General features: G+C 37.5%; 2 pseudogenes; both read right to left on the bottom strand.

The window, feature by feature from the left end:
• Window positions 1–11: 11 nt before the first annotated feature.
• On the bottom strand, window positions 12–983 carry LOC131771070 (histamine H2 receptor-like; annotated as a pseudogene).
• A 1,316-nt stretch (window positions 984–2,299) lies between these two features.
• The window catches only part of LOC131771080 (uncharacterized), a 28,719-nt pseudogene continuing 17,629 nt past the window's right edge, over window positions 2,300–13,389 (bottom strand).

Genomic DNA, 13,389 nt, shown 5'->3' with positions numbered 1-13,389 from the left:
AACCGCGACAATTACACAATCTTTAGTGATGTTCTCAGCTTTGAAAATACAGATTTAAAGTGCTTGTTTCGGAAGGCGAACAAAAAAGGATTCAGCGCTGAGTTAAAGTAGCAAAGCATTAACAACATCTTAGAAAGTTCGTAAGGATATGGCGTTAAGCCGACCAAGTTTGCGACGATGCTGAAATACGAGAATGGCTGCCAGCAGAAGAAGATAGCCACGACGAACATTGAAGTAGTCTTGCGGCTCTGATGTTCTTTAAGTACACCTTTTTTTCATCTATAGTCGGCTGTTTAGCTGATGGGTAGCCACCATTGTTGCCAAACTTCGGCCCATGATTTCGGGAAATGCGATAAATGAGGATGTAAAACAAACACGTGACCAGCGAACGGAGTATAAAATTTATTAGAGACCTAAGTGTGGAGTAAACCTTTGTGTATGATGTCATATGGTGTCATACATGCTCCTTCAAATATCGGCTCTTCATTTCTATCTCGCCACCCAATGATGGGAAGAAGAGACCATACAATGCAGTAAACCCAGACAAGGAGGGAGATTGTTACCGCTCTCTTCTTGGTCATGAAATGCGAACGTCGGGACCGAGCGAGAGGATCACGAATGGTGTTATATCGATCCACGCTGATGGCCAAAAGCGTCAAAACCGAGCTAGGAACAGTGATGAGGTACACTGTAAGCCAAGTTATGCACAAAGCTTTTCAGTGTTTCCACAGTCCATGCAGAAAAAGAACTTCAACGTCAAATAGCGCGTCAAGGGTTACTGTGAGAAGGTCCGAGATGGCCAGGGACAACAGCAAGAGGTTTGCGGGATTGTCGCGGAGTTCTCTGTTGGTGAGTATGGCGTAACAGACCAAGAGGTTGCCAACAATAGCTACTAACGAGATAACAATGTAGCAAGTAGCAACTGAATACGAAAAGGTGGGTTCCAAATCAAATGGAGCCGCCTCACTGCTTGAATTGTTCATTATGAATGGTTCTCGACATAACCAACCTGAAACGTAGGTGCTAAATGTGTCTTCACTTTCCGAAGGACAAACTGATCGTTTGTGAATATGTTTCGGCCTCAGGTAATCACGTGAGAATACATCGAATATCAACGCAGTGTTGTACATTACAGTAGACCAGTTGAGAAAATTTTTCTCCTCTAACGAGCACAATATCCAATGTTTGACTAGCAAGTGACGTCAACAACTCGAAAGCATTTGAAATATCAGGTACATTGACTTTCAGATTAAGTGTCGAAGAGCACTTGCTCAAATAGGGAAATATAATCAAAATCCATAACCATGCATGTAAAAAGTTTTCTCATTACGTACTTGCGGCGTCAGAATTTTGTTATTTCTTTCTTACACAGTGTTGGTAATACCTGCTATATAACTTTGTGAAAGTCTTGCACTCGCGCATGCGAAATGGAGCCTTTTCAGCTATTTGTGGCTGTAAACGTACAATTCCCGCCCGGGTAATAAGCTCCCCTGCACTTCTCTCATTAATTACTGGATCTCGGCGTTGACCGCAACTGTCCATGTCCATAAACAACTGAACATCATACTTCCCACCTAAGTTCGTACAAAAAGAGAAAGATTTTAAGTTTTACGATGCTGTTTGATTGCACGGCGCAGGGTTAGACTGCTGTCCGGTACAATTAAGTATTTGACGCTTTCTTAGAATGAACGTATGTAACCCGGCACTTCTACGAGATATGAATTCACCTCTTGTTTGCTTTACTGTGACAAAGAGCAGTATTGTCCACATGTGGCCTCTGAATTAATACAGGTTCACTCTTAATGCATATATATAGCCTTGTCAAAGCTTCCAAAGCTTGTCTGTGCGTTTTATCACATTGATATCTGAGCTGTAAAAAGCATTATCGATATGGCCGAGTGCTTGCATTAATTAACAAATATTGCCTATACTTGATGAAGGTTTTTCCGATTCGACAACTGATGATCAAAACTACTTAAAGTAGCCCTATACCAATGTTGCCTTACACAAAATCTCAAGGAATGTAACTGTCAGATTGCAAAGTAGGGGTGTTTATTTCCCCAGTGCCATGAATTCCCTGTCAAGGGTAAAGGTTTAGTGGTTTTGATGTTCAACCATCGAGTTTTAAAACTGCCTATCTTGGGCAGTATTTCACAATCGACGTTCGTACTCGGCCACGTTGACATTGAGTTTCAAACCTCAATATCATAACAGTCATTTATGTTGGCGTTTCGGTTACATGACCAAAAAAGCTCGAGACACACTGTGTTCCATCAGATGATAAGGCGGTAAAATGAAGAGGAAATTATTTTAAGTCATTTGATATTAGTAACAAGTGGTTATTTTTGTCCATTATACATAATATATAGTTTTAGAAAAAGCGGTAAATTCTTGATTGTCGCCGGCATTGTAATACTTTGGTAGTTCTGTTAAAATTTTGACGAAGAAAGACCGTGACGAAAACAATTTACTAGGGCTATGATATTAGTAACATTTAGAAACTTGGGGGGTGTTTCACCTATTGCTTGTTAGGTAATATACCTTAGTACAGAATATTACTCGGGTTCGACTTACTCTCGTAATTTCTCCGACCAATATAGCCCCGACTCGATCAGTCACTTAAATAAGGATACTTTCCAGTAGGAATATAAGGAATATAATTGTATCCATCAATCTTCTTAGACAGTTTGAAGGCAACTTATGTAAGCTTAGTTTTCTTTGACTAAATCCTGAGGACAAGTGATATCTCCTTTAAGGTCATCAAAGTTGATGTGGCCCCAACAACAATCCGTCTTGTCTACTAATCTGACACGAGCCATCTGGCCAATGTATTCTTCCACGTTCCAGCTCTTACGGTACATCGTCTCGTTACAGTTACCTGTCTCTCTTCGAACAGTCTATTGGGAAAAAGGAAAACAAAACAAAACAAAACAACTCAAACAGTTTCAAATGTTAAAGAAGGAGCAGAAAAGCGGGAATTTAGTCTTATCTCAGCTGCTGTAAAACCTAAGTCACATGAGATTCTAGACAAAAAAACTATCTTCCCACTTTTCTTTGAATATGCGCTCGGGCACCTATTTTGGCTAAGGCTATTAAAGGAGGAGAGCGCTTATTATTTTCCTGCACTGGTTCCACTGTGATTGAAGCTTAAAACGTTATAAATAAAGTAGCAATAGACAAAGGTTCTCAGGTATCCTCGCTATTCTAGAAAGTGAGAGAACAAAGCCAAAAAAGGTGGAAAGAACTACTTTCGCTTAATCAAATCAAAACTAACATAACAAATAGACGGTTTCAAAATCATAACAAAAAAAAGAGGAATTAAAGTAGAGAAAGAAAGTAATAAGCTCTATTGTACTTACCTGGTTGTTGACAATAAGCTCCGCCCGAATAACGGTTACATTACAACCCCCACCAATGAGAAATGAGATATTTTCGCCAACGATACGAAACCAAGGGGAAGTGATAGTTCCACTGGGAGCGTCACTACCGTCTGGGTGCTGTCCTCCCGGAGAAATGCTCTCGCTGGGTCGATTCTCAGCTCCCCCTATCCACCAGTTTCCTTGTTGTTGGGCGCTTTCTCTGTTGCGTGCCGCAGAATTGTCACCAAATGTGGGCTGGTAAATGAAAGCTCTGCCTGTCATTTCCCACCCGCCGATTCCATCTTCAAAGTTAAAGCTACAGGCTGCGTGAAATAAGCAGAACAAGACAAAATCATTTAAAATATAATGAGATAAGTGGAATTTTTCCAAAAATTCAACCCTACTCCTTGCTTTTTTTTGTTTCCTAGTTTAATGTTCGTTCACTCAGAAAAGCAACAGAGCATCAGAATACAAGTAGAGGACCGATCGTTATTTGCCGCCTTTGGAAGATTTTGATTGTGTTACCCTAAAACTCACTTGATCCTCCCTGAGGTTTTTTTAATATTTTAATATTTTTGTGATCTCCCCCCTTCCCCCCCCCCCCCCATAATTTTCTATGGTACCCCCTTTCACCATCTGTTGGTGACGACTGATCCCCTCCTTCGTTTACTCTGAAAATCATGTGATCTCTCCTAAAAACCCTTCTCTCCTCCAGTGATAGTCATATCATGAATGGTCCCTAAATAAGGTGTCCTGGCCAAGGTATTATTCAACAATGAAACTGTGATGACTTGAAAAGTACTTCTCAAACTCTGCTCACTATGACATCACAAATGCGTCTAAATAAAATACGATAAAACTCGTTTACAAAGAATTAAAATAATCATACTGTTAGTTACCGATTTTATAATTTAATATAAGACGAAAACATGGTCACTTCGATGGAAACTTTCGATCAAGTTTAGTTGCAAAACTAAAAGTACAGTCCAAGGACGAAAGAAGGATCATGAAGACCGAAAAGACCTGTATTTTCTTTCAGAATATATTTAGATAACAACCGTAGTGGGTGCTTATAGGAAATATGGCCCAAATGTGCAATAAAATGATAGATAGTTCCACGAAAAATTTCTCTCTCAATTGAGGGCATACCTCTTCCGTTCAAACGCTGGATATAGAACCAAGCAGGATCTGAGCGAAGACCTTCAGGTCTGGCTTCTTTGGCGCGGTTGTTCAATTCGCAGATCTTTTCCTTTCTGTTGTAGTTGTAGCTTTGGCAGGCGATTTCTTGTTCGCACCGGACATTACAGATATGGGGAGCTGATGCAGACGTCCTTGTAAATACGAACCCTTCGAGTCTCATACCTTGAATGTTGATCTCTGCCCAGCACTGGTCATCGGTAGTTACACAGTCCACAAAAGAAGCGAAGAGAAAGAAACAGATCATGTCGCGCTGCATTTTTCCTGATCAAAAAATTGTAAAAATAACTACTATAGCAAAACCACGAGTTATGCTTTCCTTTGACTTTTCAGACCCTAACATCAGCATGTATATTCTCCATACTGTTTTGTAATGCATTTTGCCAGGCACTTACAAGGAGAGTTTTACTTCTATCAGTTGTATCATTCACCTTTTGTATGTTACAAATCTGAGAGAAAAGTTTACTTATCCATAACTCAAAATAGCACTTGTTCTTTTATTTTCGTGGCTAAAAGTATGCTAAAGACTTAACATTTCAATATAGAATCACCTTTGTTAAAATACTTAAAATTTTGATATTACACAATTTGTGCAGTGTCAAGCATAGATTAAAAAAAAACCTGCACTACACACCCTTCCATCATTTTGGAAAATCATCGACGCGTTAAATATATGTTATTATCAAGTTATTTCTAATCCCTTCATGAATTTTACAGGTCAGGGAAGCTCAGGGAAAAATAAATTGCTTCAAGGAAATCAGTTGAAAGTCAGACAATTTTACTGAGAGTCAGAGCACATTAACATCTTTGAAAGAAGACAGGGGAAAAGTGGAATTTCATGTAAACATGACGTCATTCATTTCGTCTTGGCCCTCTTAATGATGAAAGATGGTGACACCTTCCAATTTGCGACGTCAATGTACACACGTAAATTGTTTTTATTACTGATTTCTGACCAGCACATCTTTTCCTTCGTTTCCTTCGTTTCCTTCGTTTCCTTCGTTTTCTTCGTTTCCTTCGTTTCTTTCAAGTTCAAGTTTTTTGTGAATGAAATAATACAGTTTATTTTTCTTGGATTTAATAAACAAAAATAATGACCAAAATAAAGACTTTCCTAACTAACTCTCAGGATGGGTATGATCTCAGTATTTCCCTAAATTTTTGGTTAATCTCAGCCCAAATATTCTTATATAAAAAAGGTTTTTATAGAAAAGAAAGGGTGTATACCAAAGCGGGTACGTTTAAAAAACAAAATGCGGTAATAAATTGAGCGATGATAAATGAACGAGGAGGTTGAAGGCCACTATCAAGACTCGCTTGTGAAATTGTTAATAACGTTAGACAGGGAGATTGTATATTTATCAGAAAAATGTCCGGGAGTTTTAATAACCTAACATTGTAGCGATTACGCTCTCATTTTATTTACAAAATTAATTAGAAATATCATAAAAAGTGTGGCTAGATAACGTGGCCAACCCAAGCGATTATCATTTGGATTCTTCTCTTACCCAGTTATCGTTCCATTATGGTTTCAAAACCAATTAAAATTGCAAGAAAGATTTAAACGTCGCTTGTTCATGATAAGAATCACGTCTTGTCGATTTTACTTCATAAATTCCCAACAGAAATGTAGAAAAAAAGGCTTCTTACCTTATGAAAGGCAACTGATTCTCAAATCTTTCTATGTGTTGTTTTGCGAGGAGCACCTGCATGCAGAAAAGTGTTTTTCTTTTTCTTTTTTTTTTTATTGTTTAATCGATAGTTGACGTTAAAGATCAATGTTTGAATACAGCTGTGGTTAAATTACCATTCTGAGAAATTAGAGAAAATTGGAGAAAAATTAGCTCAAATTGTTGACAAGCAGACGGCAAGCGGAAGTTCATTGCTGAAACCACTGCCTAATGGTAAATTTCAAGAAAAAAATTTAAAAAAGCCCCACATCACCAAAATATTCATGAATTAAAGGGAAAAATTTTCTACACTTATCACTACTATCATTCATCATTATTAACTCTGTCAATGAGTGATTCTCCCCCTCCCCCCCCCCACTCTCTCTCCTTGAACAATTTGCATAGGTAGTCACATGATCTCGAGCGCGATTTGGGATAAATTAGCACGAATAAGTTTTTCAAATGCAAACCAACTTGCACGAGCCTGCAGGGCGAGTGAAATTTAACGTCTGTCAAAAAAATTATGAGTACTGATTTATCTCAAATTGCACGGGGAAAATCATGATTACTAGTGAATAATATACAAGCGAAAATATGACTCTTTTTTTCCTTTTTATTTCTTTTATTTCTAGTTTCTTTTTTTGTTTTTTGGTCATTTTTCATTTTTCTTTTTCGTTTATTGTCATGGATCACCAGTTCAGCCGCTTGCCTTTGCCTTGTTGCCGGAGTAGTCAGGCTTTTTCTTCAAGAACTTGCTCTAAGCTTTTAAAACCTCTCTAAGAATGATTTAACGTTTGTATTCTTGCCCTGTTATGTTTCAGTTGATCGCAATAACCATTACACGAAACGTCAAGGAAAGCTATCACGCTTGTAATCTTCCCCGTCTCTCCAACGAAATGTTGCGTAACACTCATTGAGAGTTTTGGTAAGGGCCTCGAGCTCCGGTTCATACTTTCATATCCGTTTTTAGAAGACAGGTTTTTGGCCACTTGTTTGTTCTTCGTTGTTGCTGTTTTTTTAATGTTGTTTTCAGCAATTTCCTTCTAATTCTAAATTAAAAAGTTGTTCAGCTTTCTCCAGAACTGTCCGCCACTGTTTGTCTTTTCGCACTCGCGACTGAACTGTCAATCTGTTGATTAAATTTCAAATTTTTGCATTTTACTTTAACTTTTTGTACTCAATATCAATTCTCTGCACTCAATTTCAACATTCTACACTCAATTTCAATTTTCTGCATTTTCTGGGATTAATTGACGTGTTCTCGGCCATTGAGCATGCTGAAACTTTTGCATGTGTTTTATTACAGGTAGAAATGGACTCGTTTTCAGCCAATCAGAAGAGCGTAATTTTTTAGTTATATTATTAATCACTTAAAAGTTGCAGAACGACTTAATGTTATGGTGCAGGAGTGGGTATTTCTTCTTTTAAGACATCTTCAAAACTCGAACGCTGAAATGTCTTTACATGTCCAAGACACGAAGACACCATTTGGTTAATTCATCTCTTTACCATATGTTTTTCAATTTCCAATGCAAAACGATCCATTGAGTAAGTGTTTGAAAAGATTTCATTGTAAAGGGATGACCTCATGAAACAGAATAATACAAGTCCAAAGTATTGACGTTTTGCGGTGTATTTTTATTAAGAATAAAGTTTCTGCATTCTAATTAACCTTTGCCTCACTCATAGCACTCTCTGTGCATGCAAGCTCCAAGTAAATATTCCTGAATAAGATTTAAAATGAACATTTCAATCATGTGTTTCCATGGTTAAATAGCTGGAGAAAACTGTGATGTACGCGTTATAAAATGATATTAGCGCAAAAAGATGAAATCAACATCCTTTTAGCTATGAACTTTGGTAAAGCGAAATAATGAAGTACTGATAGATTTTGATCAGTTCTTGTGATCAGTTCTCACAACTTGCTACGGTATAACTTACCGAAGATTAAGTACTGCAAGACCCAAATATGGACACTGACAAGGAGACAAACAAGAAAATGTGATAAAGTTTTCTCGATCATGTAAAACTTTAGAGACGTTTTTTTAACCGAATTAACTTCATTCCACAAATCACAGTTCGTTTCCAACTTTGTAGGCAAAATACACTTGTTTCGCTCTATTCCAGAATTGCAACACTTGAGTCAGGCTTGTTTGTCTCCTGAAAGTCTGAGTTATTTTAAAATCACGTAACGTTGGATATTACTAAATAAATTTTGCTCACAAGAAAGAGACCTCTAGTCGCCATAACTTACAGCTGTACAACATTTCATTAGCTGATCCGAGTACAGCAGAAGGAGAGTTAAAGTAACAAAATACATCAAATAAAAATGATCCGATACAAGATCTTGCGAGGTTTCCAAGACTAAGAACAATGAGAATCTCGTTTTTTACCGCGTGCTGACCAATGAACTCTTCTACGTTTCTGCTCTAACGGCACATAGTCTCCGAACAGTTACCTGTCTCATTTCTGATAACCTTGACGTAATGACAAAAACAATAACTTTTATACCGTTTTTTCGATCAATCTGATGTAGTGCTGATGTAGTGTCGAAGTCAGTAATGATATGGCACTGCGTGTGCTGGTTACAAAGGATTGCACGTAGAAAAATGCAGTATGAGTCTCGCAATTTTCGAAAATCAAATCTGAGATATATTGATCAATCTACCAAGGCTGTTTTAATAGCATGATTTCTGCAACTTCGACACTGGTCTTAAATTAGGGAAAACTATTGCGCTATTTTGGAACCTGTTTTGAAAGCTCACTCGAAAATTACTTCAATCTGTAATCCTGAACAAAGTCCTCTGGGAAGTTTACAGCTATGGACTTTTCAAAGTAATTATTGAGTGTCCATACCTTAAACAGAAATTTCAACAACAAAAAAAAGTAGCATCTACAGCAAGACTTTCATTTTGTCGCGGTAATATAATATAATTAGTAATATAATAAGTAAATGATATGGATAACATTTTTTGCCACCCGCATAAAATTGTTTCATAATATTTTTCTACTGTTCCTATAAACAGAGTGTGCCTATCTATGCTAGCACAAAGCAAGTGCTATACAAAAGAACTTTATAATATCAAAAGCTGTTAAGCCTTACTATATAGTCACTAGGTGGCTATCTGTAAAAACTTGAAAAACGCTTAACCTTTTGCCCTCACTTTCCCTTCAGTTGTCTTCATTTAAATAGTGAGGACAAATGATATCTCCTTTAAGGTCATCAAAGTTGATGTGACCCCAACCATCAGATCCCTCATCAACTAGTCTGACTTGAGCGTATTGGCCAATGAATTCTTTTACGTCCCAGCTCTTACGGTACATTGTCTCGTAACAGTTGCCTGTCTCATTTCTGACAACCTACATGTAAGATCAAAGATATCAAACAATTTTAAACCTTTGTTACGATGAATGCTGACGTATCTATCATGACTGTATCATACATTAATTCAAACAAAGAGTAACCTATTTCTATTGAAATCAAGACATTAAAGCATTCAATGATCTGATTGCAATGTTCTGCACTTCGGAAAAAACAAACAAACAAACAAACAAAAATAACGTTAACAACAACAACAACAACAAATTCGTTTCAAGGTTGTGTAAGCCAAAGACAAAGAAAGTGTACCAGAGGCGATGACGTGATGACCTAGTGACAAAAACGTTTGGCTTTTGTTTTTCAAATACATTTTTTGACTATAAATGGCTCATTCTAAACCTAAACGAATCTCATGGGTGTCACGAAGCTCAAAAGGGTTTCGCAATTTATCGAAAATCTCTGATACTCTGATCTCTGCTAACCCTAATCCTAAGCTGTTTCAAAAGAATCAAAGGAAACATTAAATAATCTCACCTTGTTTTCGACAATAAGCTCTGCACGAGTATCTTTTTTGGTACATCCTCCACCGATGAGAAACGAGATATCTCTGCCAACGATACGGAAATAAGCGGAAGTGAGAGTTCCTTGGGGTCGGTCGGGACCTTCTTGGTGCAGATGTCCTGCTGGATCGCTTTCGCTGGGTCGATTCTCAGCCCCCCCTATCCACCAATCCCCTTGCTGCTGGGCGCTTTCTCTGTTGCGTGCTGCTGGATTGTCACCAAATGTTGGTTGGTGAATGAAAGCTGTGCCTGTCCTTTCCCATACACCGATTCCATCTTCAAAGTCAAAGCTGCAGGCTACATAAATAAAAACAAAAATTTTCATCCTTCTGAATACTCTATGATTATCATGAGGTATTGAGTCCACCTTACAGTTTTGTGTTTAATTACATTTCTTGCAGTATACACCAGTGAATCCTGAAGGACATTTACAACGAAATCCTTTGTAAGTATATCCAGCTTGACATGTGCCATTGTTGAAACAGGGACTGCTGCTGCAAGGATTCTGTTCAAGACAAAATGACTGCGTATTAAGAATGTCTATGGTTAGGTATTACTCATCCTCAAAGGAGCACGATCTTGCTGGAAGGATAATTTCTTCAGGCTTTTTGATCAAGTGAAAACTAGAATCAGTTACACTCAGTCACTCATTAAACCAGAAAATCGATTAATAGAGTTACTGGATATTTTGTTGTGTGAGAATTGGTTGATTTATTTAGAATGGCTCCTATTCTTTTTAGCGACTGGAACTTTGATTTTTCTTTTTTTTTTAACATTGTACAGATAACACCACTGGTGTACCTTAGCTTTGGTGTTCTCCCTTGCTCAGGTGATTCCTAATTTTCCTGCGGTATTCATCACCAATCTATGTTTCGAGAACTACCATACGAAAGATAGGTCACCAAAGAGATATGATGGGCCAATGTCACCCCATTCATTCCCGTATTGGTATTAATCACCTGCTTTATTTTAGCGGTTCACGCTACATTTTGCGGTAGTTTTTAAACGAAAGTTTAAAAAGAGACTCTTGAGCGATAGCTAGAGAGTCGATAGGGCTTATGGAACAATGTAATATCTATTCTATGGAAAAATTACTCATTATCAAACGAAATCGGGTCGAAAAGTTTCTCGTGACGCGCGGTGCAATACTGAGGAATCACGTTAATTCAATACAAGGATTGGAAGGCTAGCATAAGAAGTAACCCAAAAAAATTATCGCCTACAATAATTGTTCGCCGTCTAAAATAATTCCCTTTACCTCGATGCTTAAATGAGTATAATCTTGTTTACTCTGAAGGACGGGTGAGCCTGGACTTTCGTGCGAAGCATTGTTCAACTCACAAATGTAGTTTCCTCTTTGCGAAGGCCCCAAATTTATGGACACACAATCGGGCTCCATATAGCACAGCACATTACAGCTCCCTTGGCGGGGTACCTCTACAAGCCTGATTAAGTGCCCTACCATGACTTTGTCCTGTATTGGTTCTTTGAAAACAATGGATCGACATTCTTCACCTGTTTAGTATTCAAATAACAAAAGACAATGAAATGATGAAGTCAATGCACAGTTATGGTTTAGAGAAAGAGGTTTTAATGGCATGGTAATATCCCCAAAAACTCGCCTCAAAAAACGCTTAATTATGGTTTCCTGCTGTTTTCTTTGTACTTGGAGACTTTTCCCTGCTATGGTATCGAAGGAAGTTATGAGATCCAGAGGCGAGTTTACCATCAAAGAGGAAAGCAAATAATTTACATTTCTTTTAAAATCGATCCCAATGTAAATGGACTACTATTGGAAATTTGATAATCGCGTCAAATTTCGCCAACCGCGGCACAAATGAGTATTTAGCAAGACATTCCAATCAAAAATAATCTTTATAAAACTCTCTTGCGACCAGACATGGCCGTCAATCACTTGCAAATTAAAAATAAAGTTCTATTTAGAGGAAGTATTCAAACTATAGAAATGAATTAAACAAAATCTGCAAAAGCAGATTCAAAACTTTGTTAACTTGCCTTCGGAACATCCAGAGGATAACGGAATAATCATACCGCTATGAAAGAGGAAGCTTAGAAGTAAAGCGGAAGCTTCTATACTCAGCTTGCACGTTTCTTCCATTCGCTTGTGCTCTAGAATAAAAGATTACCAGTCACACATTGAAACAAAAGTTTACATCATTTTCACAACAGCCATGTCTGTCCAGCTAAAGGCAGAAAATTGTCGTGGATTTAAATGCACTTTCTTACATGTTGGCAAAACTTGAACTGACTCCAGTTGTTTTGTTTAACAAAACATTCTCAAGATTATGTTCGTGCGGTCGTTAAGGGCTAAGACAGGTGTTCCTTGAATGAGAAGATGTTTCGTGCTGTCGTTAATTGCTAAGACAGGTGCTAATTTGATGATAGTGGATTACGCATGTCACTTGTTACAAAGACGCCAGCGTGGACCAATTATTAACTATCCAGCCAGTCACACGGATGCAATGAGTAAACACTTTTATTGTCTTCAGAATAGTTCTATTTGAGCAAACCGTTCTTCGACGTCTTTATAGAATTGTTTATCGCTGACATTTTTAACTGTTCAAGCGATTGTTTTCCAGAGAATTATTTAAGCATTAATTCAGCATTTAGCATTAATTGTTATATGATATCCGGCTCTCCTCCTCAATTTTACATCAAAACTGGTGAAAAGAAAGGTCCCTTACCTTTAAAGAGCAATTTAAATCACAGTTCTGCTTTTCCAAGTTTTGAGAATTTGCCAGTGCTTATTTTCACAAAATTGGGCGAGAAATGTTTCTTATTACTTGGTAATAATTCACTTCAAAAAAAGCATCAAAGAAAATCAAGAGGACGAAATTTTGATGGTACGCGCACTGTTTGTAATTTGCACTCGTTTTACAACATTGCTCTCGTTTTACATAAAAAAATGGATTCGTTTTCAGCCAATCACAAGAAAATAATTTTTCATGTATAATATTACTCACGTGGCAGAACGACTTGATCTTATAGTGCAGTGCGGGTCTTTGTTCGTTTTTAGACGTCATAAAAAAAAACGGACGCTGAAAAATCTCTTTACATGGTCCAAGTCAGGAAGACACCGTTTGGTTAAACCATCCTTTTATTATATTTTTTCAATTCCGAAGCAAAGCTATCAATGAAGTAAGGTTTGGAAAGATTTCATCTTGAATGGATGGCCTTATGAAACAGAAGAATACAAGTCCAAAATGTCGATGTTTTGGAGTGTATCTTTATTAGGAATAAAGTTTCTGTATTCTTATTAACCT

Source organism: Pocillopora verrucosa, chromosome 9, assembly GCF_036669915.1.
Source record: "Pocillopora verrucosa isolate sample1 chromosome 9, ASM3666991v2, whole genome shotgun sequence".
Lineage (NCBI taxonomy): Eukaryota > Metazoa > Cnidaria > Anthozoa > Scleractinia > Pocilloporidae > Pocillopora > Pocillopora verrucosa.
This window is presented reverse-complemented; position numbering and strand designations above follow the sequence as displayed.